Below are 14,006 nucleotides of genomic sequence, written 5' to 3'. Positions count from 1 at the left end.
TAGGCAGCCTGTTCCAATGCTTTACAACCCTTTTGATGATGAATTTTTTCCTAACATTCAACCTTAACCTCCCTTTGTGCAGCTTGAGGACATTTCCTCTCATCCTGCCACTAGCCTGGGAGAAGAGACCAACACCAACTGGCTACCCAGACTAAACAGCCCCAGTTCCCTCAGCTGCTCCTCATCAGACTTGTGTTCCAGATCCTTTCCCAGATTTGTTGCCCTTCTCTGGACATGTTCCAGCACCTCAATATCTTTCTTGGAGTGAGGAGCCCAAAACTGACCACAGGATTTGAGGTGTGGTCTCACCAGTACCCAACACAGGGGAATGAACACTTTCTTGGCCCTGTTTAGGCCTTTTTTGGCCTTTGTGTGAGACTGGTGCCTCACACAAAGCAGAAAATAACTCTCAGAAAGGATCCTGATCTAAACCATCAAGCCCGGTGTTCTCTTTTTCTCCCAGCGCTCCATCTGAAATGCAAAAGTAAAGTGTGTGTCTGAAGCGTTCCAGGGCTAGCATCTCTCTTGGGTCCTGCGCTGCATCTCCTCTGCAGATCCAAATCTGACCCTACCTAGTCGCTCTTTTCTTAAAGACTCACAAATCACATACTGAAAATAGCTCCAAAATGAAACAATTGCAAAGATCACAAAAAGGAACTGATCTCTCATCAAAAGCACCATGTTAAATAATCTATTTCCTAAAATTAAAGTGATGTTCAGTACAGATGTGTCTAATTTTGGTTTTTTTTCCGTATGTTTTCAGGAGAGCTGGAACCAGCAGAGGCATTATTTTCCTCTTTTATATTCCAGTATCATAAAACAGAGCACACAAAACAGTTGCCTATTTAAGACACTCTAAAGAAAACATCTCAATCATTTTGGTTTACAAAAGTTACTGTTTTCCACTTTTCACCTGTCCATCCTATTTTTTGCTTTTCAGAGTTTCATATCAGGGTAATGGGGGACAGGGCGTATTTCTGCGTCTGAAATGATAGGTGATGCTACAGAACACAACCATTCATTGAAATGTGCTGTTTGTCTTCTGGTATGACACACCATCATCCTTAATACTCTTTGTGCTATGGTACTTTGAAAGAAAAATATGTATTTAAATCAAGAATCAGTAATTCTCAGTGATACAGTTTCTCTATTCAGAAGTCCATTGAATATTCTCAACTGTTTGTCAACTGAACTTGGCATGCTTTACAAAATTAATCCTTAAAAGCTGCTGGGGCCTGGCTGCAAAAGTTCTTTTTCTTTCCCTCCTAGCTGCAGGCAAATAACTTTTATAGATTGCATGGAAACGATCATTCTTTCACCCTCCTCCATTACAGAGGATCAATAGGCCTATGCACCTTTTATTGCAGGAATCCAGCTGAAAGCCCATCTCCAAACATCTCCCACACCAGTCTACTTTCAGTATGAATACTCATGAATGGTTTCCTCCAGGAAACGTATATATCTGTAGCTATATGATCTATATCTGTATCTGTATCTGTATCTGTATCTGTATCTGTATCTGTATCTGTATCTGTATCTGTATCTATACCTATATATCTCCAGTAACACTGCTGCCAGGAGATGTCTCTTTGTGCTGCAGATAGTTCCACTCACAGGAGGTCCATGCTGAAAAGAGGAAACAAGCCCTGACATCAAGGAAAGCAGCAGCCTAATCTTTTGCATGTATAGCTGTTGTGAAAAACACTTAATATTTACGACAACCCCTAGGTGACAAGTCCGTTGATGATCATACAAAAAGGCTAGCATGAGCTTTCTGTGCCTGAAAGGAATTTTCACTAAAGAAAATACATGTGAAGTCCTGAAAGGTAATAGGTACCCTTCTTAAGCACAGTGAAAATCTAAAGATATTGTAATAATTGATGAGTTTTCATTTCTGTGTTCTCCTGCAAAAATTACTACCCTGATAAATGCCTCTCATAGGAACAACTGCATAAACAACTCTGGTATTAGAGTTGTTAGTACTATGAGTTCATTTCTTTTTTACACATTTGTCATGCTGCGCATCCAGATGATAAAAGCAATTACATGACTGCTCTACCAGGGCTAAAGTTGTCCTTTTTATGCTACTGTCCTGCTTTTAAACATAACTGCCATGCAATATTGTAAAGAACTAATCATTACTTAGACTTCTATCATCTGAATAAAGATGTCTAGCTAGACTTCTAGAATACAGCCCTCAAAACATTAGATTATAATTTAACAGCATTTGGATGAAGATAACTGAAGGAGGAAGTGGGCTGGCAAGTCATTGCTGCAAGATCAGGTGATTAATCAAGTCAATAGCTTCCTTTTTCTGATATTTAAAAGTATAATGATGAAATTCTATTCTCCTAAATAAGCCAGGCCCTAGCAACTGAAAAAAAAAGGGGGGGAGGGGCACTATACTTTTTGTAATTATGTATCTCAGCACTTATTACTTCCATCCATGGACTAGATCAGCAATAGATATCAATTATGGAACCTAAAGAATCACTAGTGGACTCTGAACTCTTCCGCACAACACAAAGAGAAGAAAGAGACTGTCTCACCCTTATATATATTTAAGTGTTCACTTGACCATGTTCAGGAGCATACATCCCTAGAGACAGGCTTCAAGCAGTCACTTTAGCCAAAACCCATCAATCTTTGTATGTACGCTACAAATACAGAGACCAATCAGCAGTTATTTTAGTGCTCTTGGAGGAACTTTATTTAAATACGAGTTTTGTAACTTTCTTTTTAGTGATTATTTTTCTTGTGCTACTTTCATTCTTGGCACAGTTCCATTGGGCTTGAAATAATTACAAAGATGATAAATTTTGCTGCTTTGTATGCTTTATATACACCCCAAAAAAAGGCGTTATTTTTTCTTGTTTGCACTTCTTTGGAATGTGCAAGACTGACACTTTTTAAAATAGATAAACAGTGATTTAGAAGTTAGAGCTTCATTTAGTCAAAACTGTCAGTTCATAAGGTGTGAAAAGACTCACCTCAAAGTCTTGTAACATTTTGATGCTCATCCAACATTCATAATCCACAAATCTTATATATGGCTCTTGGTTCTCATTTAATTTAAACTCACACAATAGCAGACATTGCAGACAGAAAGGAGGAAATGGAGATGTACTATTTCTTCTGATTGCAGAAAAATATCTAAAATATTCCACTAAGAGTTCTACATCAATATCCAACAAACCCCAGAGGCACTCCATTTTATAATGGCCATGTTCAGACAGAGACATATGAACACCTGTAACCTACAGGGATGTCCACACTGAGAGGAGAACAAGAGTCAACCCATGTTACGTCCCAGCTGTGAAAGGCTGCGGTCCTGCTTACACTTTTCTGTGATCAGAGCACAGCATCTTTGCCTGAGTTACCAGGCTAAGCTGACTACCTGGCACTGATCCGGTACCCTGACATACCAGTTACAGAAAATAAAAGAACTGAGAGGATGAGAGGATGTCAGAGCAGATGTCAGAGCCGGGAAGCTATGTACTGCCCTCAGCACAGACCAGCATTCATCACAGCACACAAACACAGGTATTGTTTGATAACCACAATGCCAGGACAATGAGCAGCACTCTGAGAGGACAAAATCTTTCCCTTCCAAACTCTGAAAATGCCTGTACATGTAAAACAAGCAGTCAGGTGAGTTCAGTGATGAATATACATAGAAGGCACATGTGACGGTACACATAGAATGCAACCTGCCACATCTCTGACAAAAGCAGCAACCACAGTCAAAACATTTAGATGATTTTTTATTTTGCGTCTCTGCTTCCTACTCTGCATTGTGAAGGTGGATATCTGTTTTTTATCATGGGACTCTTTGTTCCTGTATTTATAGTGATGCACTAGTGTTGAATTAGAAATGTCCTGCTGCACTGTCTTGTTAATACAAAACACATCTTCACCGTCAGTCTTCAAGTGGAAATAGAGTATCCTTCATAAATTCTTCAGCAATTCTGCTGACAAAGTAAATTATATGGCTCTCAGAATCAAAACTTGTGTTCATTCAAAATAAGCTTGACACTTCTTTGGGCAACAGTCTCCCTCTATGGCCTTCTGCAGTAATGCCAAATCGTTTCCATTCCTGGTTTCAGACATCCAAATGTCACTAATTGCTCTAGGTTGCATGTACTACAACCTAAAGCACCTAAAGTTTCTTAGTCATCTTCCATCTCCACTGATGTGATCTACCTTGCCTTTGCTGGCTCTTGAACATTAAAACCAGCCCAAGTATTAGCAAAAACATAGGACAGAAGAGGTGATTTGAGAAGTAGAAATTGCAGAAATTCCCTGCTCTCCACCATTGCAAAAATTCTTCTCCTAACACATGCAGGTCCTCTCAGTTTTTCCAGAATTAAAAAAGGACTAAATAATACCTACATGCATTCTTGAAGGCTTTGCTATTAGAATGGTAAAGTAAAATTTGAAAATTCAGAGGAACGTCCACTTATTAGAGCTGAAACTTAACAAAAAATAATTCAGTATATTCCACAGCGCTTAGATGGACATCTAAACACAAAAATCAGTGTCTAACCTAACCAAACCTTCATTGGGATGCCACTTCTCTCTTAAGACATGAAAATATCTTTGTAAGGTCCCTGCTTACATATTCAGTTGCCACAAAGTAATCTAAGAAAGTAAGTGAGTTTGAAAAAAAACAGATTTGAAAGAGAGACAAGTCCAAAAGCATAATGTGGCTTAAACTGGCCTAAACTAACATATACCATCAAGATTTTTGATTTCATGGATAATCTCAATCAGACTTCCAAAATCTATGGGATACCATGGAAACTATTAGCTGTGTCCAGTAAAAATGCAAGGATATGTCACTTCAGCTAAAGTTCCAGTAATATTTCTTGCTGGTTGGATTGCAGCCTTTAATCATAACTTAAATAAGGCCTAAGTCATGTAGGCCTTGGACCTTACACCACTATTTCTAATGGGACCAGGAGCAAGGCCTCATATATTGGAGAGGACAAGAGAGGATTTAAATCCTCTGCTCCCTTTCAACTAAACCTTTGTTTAGTCAAGCAGGCACTGAATCTATAAATTAATAAAACCCCTAATAAAGGTGTCTTCATTTGGGAAGACGGGTATCTGCCAGGGAAAGCTGGAGTTTCCCCTGGAATGGAGAATGTAAACCACCACCACCCCTTTCTTTTTCCAATTATAAATTTGCAGTTTAAAACCTTTTAGGCAAAAGATTTTGGAAATAGAAATAGCAGTTCTTTACTAGGATGTACAACAAAGCAAACAAAAATAACAACTACAGCATTAATAACAAAAACAATACCAAGAACTTCGAGGGCTTTGCTTCACAAAAACCGCTGGTAGCTGGGATGGCAGGATGTCCCAGCAGGACAGGGGCAGGGTGTCCCGGCAGGGCAGGGGCAGGGTGTCCCAGCAGGGCAGGGGAATGTGGGGTCACACTATAGCAAGAGGAGCAGTGCTGACGAAACCACGATGGCAGAACAGGGCTGGCCCAGCTCCCGCGGGGCAGCAGAGAAGCTCAGAATTCCAGGGCGAGCAGACGATGGTAGATTTCCCACGACTGGACCCCTCCAGAGAGAGTGAACTCTTCTAGCAGCAAGCGGCAATCCAGCCGTTCTCTCTCCCCGGACGCCGAAAAAACCAGAAATGCCAAACTGCCTCAAGCTCTGTCCTTGACCTGCCCTCAAAACTCATGTTATCTCTCCCTCTGAGCTTTGACCACCCCTTTGTTTTTTGTTAACTAGCGTTAAGGATCTGACACTTAGTTTCCTTGGTAACTTATGGGGAAAAATTCTTTAAAGTAAAAGGGAATAAATCTAAGCCTCAACATTATCCACCCCGAATTTTTTCCCATACCAACATGTTACATTGTGTTTAAACTTTTAAAATATACATATATATATATACATGCAGATATGGATACAGTCACAGTGTCATGGGTAGTTCACCCCAAAACAAGGTCCCCTTGAGGTATGCATCGGGTCTCTCTACCCTTCTGCATCACTGATCAGGTGCAACCTGGTCCCTGAGCGAAGACAACACCATGGATGGGATTGTCTTTGCTGGAGGCAGAATTAATCCAAACAATTTTTCCCAGCACACCTCTCATGTGTACCACTGGAACCTTATCTCCATCTGTTGTTTGCAAGGGCTCAGATTGGGCAGGACCTGCTCGGTTGGTGGAACCTCAAGTGTTCACCAACCATGTGGCCTTTGCTAAATTAATCTCCCAGTTCTTGAAAGGCCCCCCACCCAGTCCCTTTAAGGTGGTTTTAAGCAGGCCATTGCATTGTTCAACTTTCCCAGCTGCTGGTGCGTGATAAGGAATATGGTACACTCACTCAATGCCATGTTCTCTAGCCCAGCTGTTGATAAGGCTATTCTTGAAATGGGTCCCATTATCTGACTCAATTCTCTCAGGGGTACTATGCCTTCACAGGACTTGCTTTTTCAGGCCCAGGATGGTGTTCCGGGCAGTGGCATGAGGCACAGGGTAGGTTTCCAGCCATCCAGTGGTGACTTCCACCATGGTCAGCACGTACCGCTTTCCTTGGTGGGTTTGGGGAAGGATGATGTTGTCAATCTGCCAGGCCTCCTCATACTTATATTTGGACCACCGCTCACCATACCATAGGGGCTTCACCCTCTTGGCCTGTTTGATGGCAGCACACATCTCACAGTCATGGATAACCTGAGAAATACTGTCCATGGTTAAATCCACCCCTCAGTCTCATGCCCATTTGTAGGTGGCATCTCTGCCCTGATGACCTGAGGCATCATGGGCCCATCGAGCTAGGAACAACGCCCCTTTGTGTTCCCAATCCAAGTCTATCTTATCTTTGCAGCTTGATCTACCTGCTCATTGTATCAGTGCTCCTCATTCGCTCAACTCTTGGGGACATGGGCATCTACATGGCGGACTTTTACAGGTATCTTCTTCACCCGCATGGCAATGTCTTTCCAATCATCCGCAGCCCAGATTGGTTTTCCACCTATGCTGCCAGTTGGCCTTTTTCCACCTTTCCAGCCAGCCCCACAGAGCATTGGCTACCATCCATGAATTGGTGTAGAGGTAGAGCTTTGGCCACTTCTCTCTTTCAGCAATGTCCAGGGCCAATTGAACAGCTTTAAGTTCGGTGAGTTGACTCAATCCACCTTATTTTTCAGTGGCTTGTGTGACCTGTCATGTGGGGCTCCATACAGCTGCTTTCCACTTGCAGTTCACCCCTACGATGCGACAGGAACCATCAGTGAAAAGAGTGTAGTGTGTTTCTGCTGCTGGCAATTGGTTGTGCAGTGGAGCTTCTTCAGCACTTGTCACTTGTTCCTGCTCCTCCTCATCTGTGAGACTAAAGTTTTCACCTTCTGGCCAGTTTGTAATTATCTCCAAAATCCCAGGCGATTTGTGTTTCCAGTACAGGCGTGCTGTGTGATGAGGGCAGTCCATTTGCTCCATGTGGCATCAGTGGCGTGGTGGGTAGAGGGAGCCTTTCCTTAAAACATCCATCCCAGCACGGGTAGTCGGGGTGCCAGGAGGAGCTGTGCTTCTGTGCCAATCACCTCTGAGGCGGCTTGAAATCCTTCATAGGTGGCCAAGATCTCCTTCTCTCTAGGAGTGTAGTTGGCTTCAGACCCTCTGTAGCTGCGACTCCAGAATCCAAATGATCAGCCTTGAGTCTCCCCAGGCATCTTCTGCCAAAGGCTCCAGGACAGACATGGCTCCTGGCTGCAGAGTAGAGCATGTTCTTCACATCTGGTCCCATCCTGATTGGGCCAAGGGCCACCGCGTGAGTGATCTGTTTGATCTGGGCAAAAGTGTGTTGCTATTCAGGGCCCCAGTGGAAATCATTCTTCTTGTGGATAACCAGGTAGAGAGGGCTCACAATCTGGCTGTATTCTGGAATGTGCATTCTCCAAAAGCATATGGGGCCTAGGAAAGCTTGTGTTTCCTTCTTGCTGGTCGGTGGAGATATTGCTGTGATCTTGTTGATGACCTTGGCGGGAATCTGACGAGGCCATCCTGCCACTTTACTCCTAGGAACTGGATCTCTCGGGCAGGTCCCTTGACCTTGCTCCCCTTGATGGCGAAAGTGGCTTCCAGGAGAATCGGAATGATCTTCTTTCCTTTCTCAAACACTTCAGTTGCAGTCTTCCCCCACACAATGATGTCATCGATGTACTGTAAATGTTCTGGAGCCTCACCCTTCTCCAGTGCAGCCTGGATTAACCCATGGCAGATGGTGGGGCTGTGTTTCCACCCCTGGGGCAGTCGGTTCCAGGTGTACTGCACACGCCTCCAGGTGAAAGCAAACTGAGGCCTGCATTCTGCAGCCAAAGGAATGGAGAAAAAGGCACTAGCAATGTCAATAGTGGCATACCACCTTTGCTACCTTGGACTCCAGCTCGTACTGGAGTTCCAGCATGTCTGGCACAGCAGCGCTCACTGGTGGAGTCACTTCATTCAAGGCACAACAGTCCACAGTCATCTCCATTCTCCGTCAGACTTGCGCACAGGCCAGATGGGGGTGTTGAAGGATAAGTGGGTTTTGCTGACTATCCCTTGCCTCTCCAGCTCGTGGATCATCCTGTGGATGGGGATCACAGCATCTCGATTTGTCCGATACTTCTGGCGGTGCATTGTCGAGGTGGCAACAGGTACTCGTTGCTCTTCTACCTTCAGAAGTCCTACTGCAGTCCTACTCCTATCCTGAGCTTGCTGGCTACAGAACCCACTGTCTCTCGGTTGTTATCAGGATGAATTGTGGCAATGAGTACGGTGTAGTCACGTGATCCCTGAGTTGCCAGCGTCCACAACATGTGCCCTGTGCATTTAACCTTGTCAGTGTCATTATCATGCTGTCCCCTCCTCCCAAAGAGTACCTCCAATACTGCCACTTCTCTCAGCCTTTGGATCCCCTCCTCAAGGATCTGCCAGTCCGTTGTACGATGGTGCTGCTGCACTTTTTCTCTGTGGACAAACCTCTCCTTTATACTCATTAAAAGCCACTTCCAGAGGGAGAGGGGGCCTGGCTTTCTTACAAATACCTGATTTATACCTGAGTCCTGGGTCAAGAGTCTCAAATTCCTTGCCTCACTACCATCCAGTTGTACACCTGTACCTATAAGGTCCCAGACCCAAAGTAGCCAGGTTGTATAAGGCTCACACCCCCGTTGTGCAATATCTTTTTGCAGGTTACGGAGACTTTCATACAACAGGGACTTGGTGATGATTTCAACCTGTTTACCTTGTGAGTTGTGAGGGCCCTCCTTTCTTATCCTTTTTACCTGGGTGCTCTGATTTCATCTTGTACTTCTTTGTTTCCATAGGGGTGACTGCCGCTGGCTGTGGCTGCCCCTGTGGTTCAGCTGGAACCTGGATGGAGTTAACGTCTGTGGGCTCCACTGCTGCACCATCAGACTCTGCCTTTGCAGGGCAGGTGGAAGGTTTCTCATCAACAGGGGCTAAGGAGGCAAATGAGGCCACCACTGGGGAAATGTGCTCCTTCATCATCTGGCCCATCTCCTTCACCAGAACCCCCACCCAATCCATGTGATTCATTTCTGAGGTGGGCTGCGGGGCAGGGTCAGGCAGTGGGCCAGCATCCCTATTCTGTGGGGCAGTGTCAAACCTTATGGCAGTACCCCAGTCTCTGGGGCAGGGGCAGGTCCCACAGCAGTATCTCCAGTCTCTGGGGCAGGTGTCTGTGCAGTGATCTAAGTTGGCCTCACCTTATCTCTGGAAACCAATAGATAGACTATGACTATTAGCAACACTTGGGTAGTATCTAGAGAGAATTTAAACCCTTCAAAGGCTGGTAGGGTAGGCAGAAAGAACTGGTTGAAGCGCTGGGAGAAAACTTCCTCTGCTGTCATTTCCTCACAGGAAGTACCATTCTTGAAGTAACACAAAAAATACAGACTTAGTGTGTGACAGCCATGTATCCATGTGCCTGCCTTCCAGAAGAAGTTAAAAATCCATGAATGCCTCACCTTATCCACCCATGAAACAAACTGGAACAAACTGGATGACAGTCACAGTAGCCTTAGTTATAGGGCCCATGTTTAAATAAGGGCCTGCAAATGGTAGTAATACAGCCACAACCATGTGCCATCCAAACCAGGGCAAGTTAGACCACATGATGCTGCCTGATGAGGTTCCTATATGCAACACACACAAAAGAAAATACTAGGTTACTTATGAAACGCTATTTCTTTTTCTCTTTCTTTTCTCAGTGCCCTCAAGCCCCACAGTTGGGCACCAAAATCTGTCTTGGTTTGGGAAGACAGGTATCTGCCAGGGAAAGCTGGAGTTTCCCTTGGAATGGAGAATGTAAACCACCACCACCTCTATTTTTTCAATTAAAAATTTGCAGTTTAAAAACTTTTAGGCAAAAGATTTTGGAAATAGAAATAGCAGTTCTTTACTAGGATGTACAACAAAGCAAACAAAAATAACAACTACAGCATTAATAACAAAAACAATACCAAGAACTTCGAGGGCTTTGCTTCACAAAAACCCAGGGCAGTTTGATCTCGGTGCCTTTGTAGGATCCTCAGAGCACCAAGCTGGAAACAGTGGAAAAGTCCCGAGCTGGTAGCTGGGATGGCAGGATGTCCCAGCAGGACAGGGGCAGGGTGTCCCGGCAGGGCAGGGGCAGGGTGTCCCAGCAGGGCAGGGGAATGTGGGGTCACACTATAGCAAGAGGAGCAGTGCTGACGAAACCACGATGGCAGAACAGGGCTGGCCCAGCTCCCGCGGGGCAGCAGAGAAGCTCAGAATTCCAGGGCGAGCAGACGATGGTAGATTTCCCACGACTGGACCCCTCCAGAGAGAGTGAACTCTTCTAGCAGCAAGCGGCAATCCAGCCGTTCTCTCTCCCCGGACGCCGAAAAAACCAGAAATGCCAAACTGCCTCAAGCTCTGTCCTTGACCTGCCCTCAAAACTCATGTTATCTCTCCCTCTGAGCTTTGACCACCCCTTTGTTTTTTGTTAACTAGCGTTAAGGATCCGACACTTAGTTTCCTTGGTAACTTATGGGGAAAAAATTCTTTAGAGTAAAAAGGAACAAACCTAACCCCCAACAAAAGGCTTTTTGATATAACTAAATGTAAAAGACTTACATCTGTCTGTTTAGGACAGAAAAATTTTTACATAGGATAGATAAACATTCTCTGGTAGTTCAATATTGCTCTGATTTTATGTATCATGCACTACTTTCAGTACATCATTCTTTATTAGGGGACAATCTAACAAAATCACTGTACATGAGCAAATACCCAAACCTAGTCTTTAGTGAAACCTCCAAATTTTACTTGCAAGAATCTGCTGTGCATTTGTAATAAATTCAATTTCCAACATTTCCCACCTATTTGCAACTTGAAGATTTAATAATGCCAGCACTTCTTTCCCAAAGGAGAAGGCTCTATGCAAATGGGGGACTTTGCTCATGTATCAAGTTTTAGTCATATGTCAATCACTTTATCCTCATTAAAATGCCACAGCCTCTGAGTAAAGTAACAGCATGTGACAACAGCACTTGAGGAGTGGAACTGTGTAATGCTTTTTTGGAACAGCACAAGAAATTTAACCACTGAGAACATAACTGAATAAACTGGAATTGGACAGCACTCTTAGAACCCTATCACTGTCTATGCACAAAGCACTCGTACGTTGATTTAGGCAGTGGGTGCAATCCCACTTTGCCCTCAAAGTGAGACACTAGAAACGGACCAATCCTGGTTTTGAAACTATATAAATGTGAAAATGTTGTGCTGCATCTATTCCTGTAAGGTTTAACCCCAAGCAGTAACAACTGCTGACCTTGTTTGGCTTCTGAGGACCTGGCAAAAACTGTTGAAAGGAGCTTGGATTTTTCAATGGATCTGTTGAAAGTAATACACTGTCCCAGAAACCACACACAGAATGTGGAAACATTCTGCTTAGTTTGTCTTCCATTGTCCCAGATTGCAAGTCTGAGACTGAGCAACTTGCAGGGGCAGGTTGATAGAAACCAATAGCAATGGTACATTATAAACCAAGAAAGGCAGAACAAGTACATTTAACACACAAAACTTGGGTTGAGTGGTATCAGGCATCCTGGTTTTCTCATATTCAGCAGAGCAGACTGGATGTTACCAGATAAACCAGATGGAGTTTTGCAAGGGAATTTCCATCAAGGATGTTACATGACAGGACTACTGCAAAATAACCTCTCAGAGATGCAATCATGCAAGAAATGGGTCCCAAAGAAGCATTTGTTTTGCTGTAACTAAGACGATTATAATCCTTTCAAATTTCTAATGCTTAGTATGATTTTACTTAATAAAACTTATTTAACTTTGTCTGTTGTTTTACCTGGCAAAAAGATCTGCAGACTCTGCCCAGTTGTTAGATTTACTAGTGTGCAATCTGATTTCAGGATGTTCAAGTTAAAGTCGTGGGTTTTAGCTCTTACACACACCTGTACCTGCCACAATGACTGCATATAGGCAGGTTTTAGCCCTTTCACTGTTTGTTTATACTTTGTCTGACCAGGCTGTCCAAGGCTGAACTGGCAAGGAAGCAGAGGAAGAACTTGCTCTTGCCTCGTCTCCTCCTGGGGTGGCAACACTAAAGAAGAAGCTGGAAGAGTGAGAGCTGTCTGTGCTCAGCTCCAGAAGAAGCTGACGAGTTTGTTCAAGGAAGAGATTTCCACCTCTTTCCAAAGACCTGTGGCTAACACTTAATCTGCATATGGTCTATCACTGAGCAGAAGTCAGCTGTTTTAACATACTCTTTATCCAGTAATGTTGATCTGTTTGTGCCAATATTATGTGCTTTGGCAGGAGATGAGAAAAATTATGGACATGGTGTATGAGAACTTTCACTGGGAAAATGGAAAAAAAAATTATTATGGATTATCTAAGTCTTATCAATTTCATGGTTAAGGTTGTACTTTTAATTCTTATGTCCACAGACTGTTCTGATTTACAGGTAACAATTTATAGAAGCATAAATCTCTCTCCTGGTACTCTCTTTTGCCCTTCCAGGTCCAACAGTATACTCATCTGACAAGGTGAAGACAACAAAAAACTCTCCAACTCTAGGCTACACTGGCTGAGACCACTTCTTTCTGGTTCATCAAGAAAGTGCATGGCCCAGTTCATGTCCTCCATGACCCATTGTCAGAGTCTGTCCAAGGATGTGATATGCCTCACGACCGTCTCCAATGACTGAGGACTGAGACCCCAGACTCTGAAAGGAGCCCTGGCCTGGCTGAGGCAGAATGTTTGCCAAGTCTCAGAGGACTGGTATGCATCTCCATGAGAACAGAGTGCAAGAACAATGGAACTGGTCACAGCGGACTGAGCCAAGGCTACTTGCCCAAACTGGTCCGCCCGTACCCGAGTACGGTGTGCAGCTTGTCCCTGAGCACCCAACCTCGACGCACGTGACTCCGGTTTTGGCCCTGTGACTCTCCTTTGTCTCAACCTGCATGCAGGTGACTCCTGCTTTGGCTTTGGGTGCCTTGCCTTGCCTCAACACAAGTGGCTCCCGTTTTGGCTTTGTGCCACTCGCTTTGGTCCCCGCCTTGACCAACCTATAAAACCCTGGAGACCCCTGCTCACTTTTGTGTACACCCCACTGGAGAACAACCGCGTCTATAGGCATCTCGGCCTCGAGGACTCGGCCCTCCACGTTGGTAGCTATAATCCCTTACCCTCTTTTCTATCTTTCTTACTATTCTCTATTTTCTCTCCCACTATCGCATTTTGGTGGCACTAAGTAAAGGTGCATTTTTGTTGTATTCAGTTGTCCCCCGCTGTGCCTTTTGTGCTCTGAGATCCTAAAACGAACCATCAGGTTCCCCACATATGTTTGCGGACCCTGACACCCATGTACACAGAAGGTCACTGCATGCTCTCTCCCATAACACAAGTGTACCCAAAAAATGGACCTTAAAAACCATTTTAGCTGTGGCTGCAGTACACTTTCTCATGTGCAGGTGTTTAGCTGAGGTTT

General features: G+C 44.1%; 1 protein-coding gene across 1 annotated transcript in view; it reads right to left on the bottom strand.

Moving 5' to 3' along the window:
* The window catches only part of KIAA1958 (KIAA1958 ortholog), a 61,091-nt gene that overhangs the window by 13,905 nt on the left and 33,180 nt on the right, over positions 1 to 14,006 (bottom strand). The gene's annotated exons all lie outside the window — the stretch shown is intronic.

The sequence above is a fragment of the Sylvia atricapilla genome, chromosome Z (assembly GCF_009819655.1).
Source record: "Sylvia atricapilla isolate bSylAtr1 chromosome Z, bSylAtr1.pri, whole genome shotgun sequence".
NCBI classification, from domain to species: domain Eukaryota; kingdom Metazoa; phylum Chordata; class Aves; order Passeriformes; family Sylviidae; genus Sylvia; species Sylvia atricapilla.
Note: the sequence above shows the minus strand (reverse complement) of the source record. Positions and strands in the feature narration are given on the sequence as shown.